Consider the following 3,093-nt stretch of genomic DNA (forward strand, 5'->3'; position numbering starts at 1 on the left):
CTTCAGTCTCCACGCACGGCATAAAATCCAAGTCTTTTCACAAATAGCCTGCAGTCCCTCTTCTTACGCAGCCCAGAGGGAGCGCTGGGCCCTCCCATGCCTCCAGCTGCCCTGTCCCCTGCCTCCAGCTTAAAGGACAGGCCTTCTCCCCTCCACCGCCCCAGCGGGAACTCTGTCTTGTCCTTGCTCTCCCTCTGCACTTTGTGGCACGAAGTGGGTGGTTCACTCCTGGGCCCAGCCCTTCTACTGAGACACCTTCAAGAGTAACGGGGTGAGAGAGTGCCTGTGGCGTTTCAGCTGTAGAGCCCCCCTCCCCGTGACAGAGTTAATGCAAAAAACAACCAAAAAAATCCATGATACACAAAATATCAAATTTACCATTAAAGACAGCATCAATATTACTGATTTTTCTTTTTGCCTTAAGCTCCAATATGATTTGGCACTGATCCTGTCTCTATTTAAAATTTTGTTATTTTTGGTTCATCTTGAAAATTTGACCCTAATTTTTTTAATTGTTTTTTCTAATTTTTTTTTATTGTTACTTTTTTTTTGGCTGTGTTGGGTCTTTGTTGCTGTGCAAGGGCTTTCTCCAGTTGCAGCGAGTAGGGGCCACTCTTCATTGCGGAGCGCGGGCCTCTCATTGCAGTCGCTTCTCCTGCTGTGGAGCACAGGCTTCAGCAGTTGCAGCATGCAGGCTCAGTAGTTGTGGCTCACGGGCTCAGCTATTCCACAGCATGTGGGATCCTCCTGGACCAGGGCTCGAACCCACGTCCCCTGCACTGGCAGGCGGACTCTCAACAACCAAGCCACCAGGGAAGTCCCTTAATTTTTTTTTAACATTGCATTAACATAATATGTATCTTAATTCCTAAGTTTTTTGGGTGCCATTTTAAATTTTGCACCCAAGGCAACTCCCTCATTCCCTGACCCTAGTGCCAGCGCCCTGCCCCCAAAGTAACCTTCTTGGACCTTCCAGTGGAGGGGGCTCTAGACCAAGCCATTCCCTGCCATGTTTTGTGCAAGAGGGATGACAAGTCAACCTGAACCATGAACAGTCAAGACAGTCTTGGGAGAGGAGAGGAGAGGAGACCAGAGAGAAAGAAGAGAGACACAGAGACAAAGGCAGAGAGAGAGAGAGAAGTGGAGAAGATGCAAAGATTAAAGAGAAGAGAAAGGACTGGGTCCAAGCCAGTGATTGCAGGAGCTTATGCAAGGACTCCCCGCTCGCGGATGCGGTGCTTGTCCTGATATGAAGGCTTTCCCTTCAAGGAGCTAATATTTGTCATCAGCCAGACACAGGAGCAGAATCATAGTGAGTAATTTAGTAGCTTCCAAAAACAAAGCCACTGTTTATCTTGGATTTCCTGAAGAGTGGAAATAATCTCCGTGGGGGCCTAAAGCACATGTCAATTTACAAACTCATTCCAAGCATGGCAGCCCTACTCACCTGCCCCTCTGTCATCATCCGGCAGAGCAAAGGCCGAAATATACAGAAAGGTCGCCCTCCATACTCAGGGTCACCAGGAGTCCCAATTTGCTCAGCATTGTCTCATTTGTACCTACTGTCCCTCTGTAGTTATGAATAACACACCCTGCCACTCTCAAATCTGGCCCAGCTTGGACCAATAACCTACGTGGGTCACCTTATCCATACACAATGTCTGCATGGGTTCTTTGAGCCTCAAAGCAACTCTTTGGGGCAAACAGAGCAGGTAGAATTATTTCTGTTTTACAGTTGAAGAGACTGAGGGTCAGGGAGGTTATGATCCAACTCAAGGTCATAGAACTATTAAACAAAGGAGCCAGTATTTGAAGATTGGTCCACTACTATCCAGGTTCAAGGAACAACTTAAAGCCAATAGACTGCAAAACCAGGTCAGAACGGTCACAGATGTCAGTCCACAAACACACCCTAAGGCACCAATATACGGCTCCTGGGTTTTGCAAACCAGAAAAAGGAGGCAATGGCAGCTCAATGAGCCAGTTTATTCTGCCAAAATCCCATGTTCCCACAAACGGCAGCCCTCCTGTTTTCCAAGTGGTAGATTTGTGATAATCAACCAGACAAATCCTCTTCTCCTGAGGTCTGTGTTCCACAAGGCTAATTAATTCCCTTCTTGGCCAAGTCCATTTTCCTCAGTGGAACTTGAGTCAGCACGGAGAATGCGACAAGATAAGGCAGGAGTGGTCGGCGAGGGTCAGACCACATCAGGCCTTGAAGGCCCTGTTAGGGGCTGTGGTTTTTAAAGGCGAGAGCAATGGACAGCTACTGAGGAACTGTTTGCAGAGGGGTGATGTGAGGAGATCCATAGTTTTGGAAGATTGCAGGGGACATAAATGGGACAAGAGTGTAGGCAGGCTGGCAATAGAGCAGAAACTGATTAGACTTGGTTAAGATTGGCTCTGGAAGGCAGGAGGAGGAAGAGGAAGGAGGTAAAAATGACTCCCCACTTCTGGATGGAAAGGATGCCTTTCACTGAAAGAGGATAAGGTTTGCTTGCGGCCTCAAGCCCTGCATTTTGTCTTACATGCTGGGCTAGATCCGAGGTGCCTTTGAGAAATCCATAACAACAGCCAGGGAGGCAGCTGCATATTTATGTTTAAAGCTCAGAGGAAAGGTCTGGGCTGGAGATAAAGAGAAATGGCTAGTCATCTGCATATGAATGGTCACTGCACCTTATAGCAGCTCCCAGGGAGCGGGTTCACTCAGGGCCATGGCCTCCAGTGGGGCTGGAATGAGGTCAGAGTCAGGCTCACTCCTTTGCCCAAAGAACTGTAATATTGCTTGGAAGTTAAAGAAGTGTTTACCCACCAAAATGTAAATTGGTGCAGCCACTGTGGAAAACAGTATGGAGATTCCTCAAAAGAATAAAAATAGAGTTGCTGTATCATCTAGCAATCCTACTCCTGGGTATATATCCAGAGAAAACTATAATTCAAAAAGATACATGCACCCCAACGTTCATAGCAGTACTATTTACAGTAGCCAAGACATGGAAGCAACCTACATGTCCATCGACAGAGGAATGGATAAAGAAGATGTGGTACATGTATACAATGGAATATTACTCGGCCGTAAAAAAGAATGAAATA

The sequence above is a fragment of the Physeter macrocephalus genome, chromosome 2, assembly GCF_002837175.3.
Source record: "Physeter macrocephalus isolate SW-GA chromosome 2, ASM283717v5, whole genome shotgun sequence".
NCBI lineage: Eukaryota > Metazoa > Chordata > Mammalia > Artiodactyla > Physeteridae > Physeter > Physeter macrocephalus.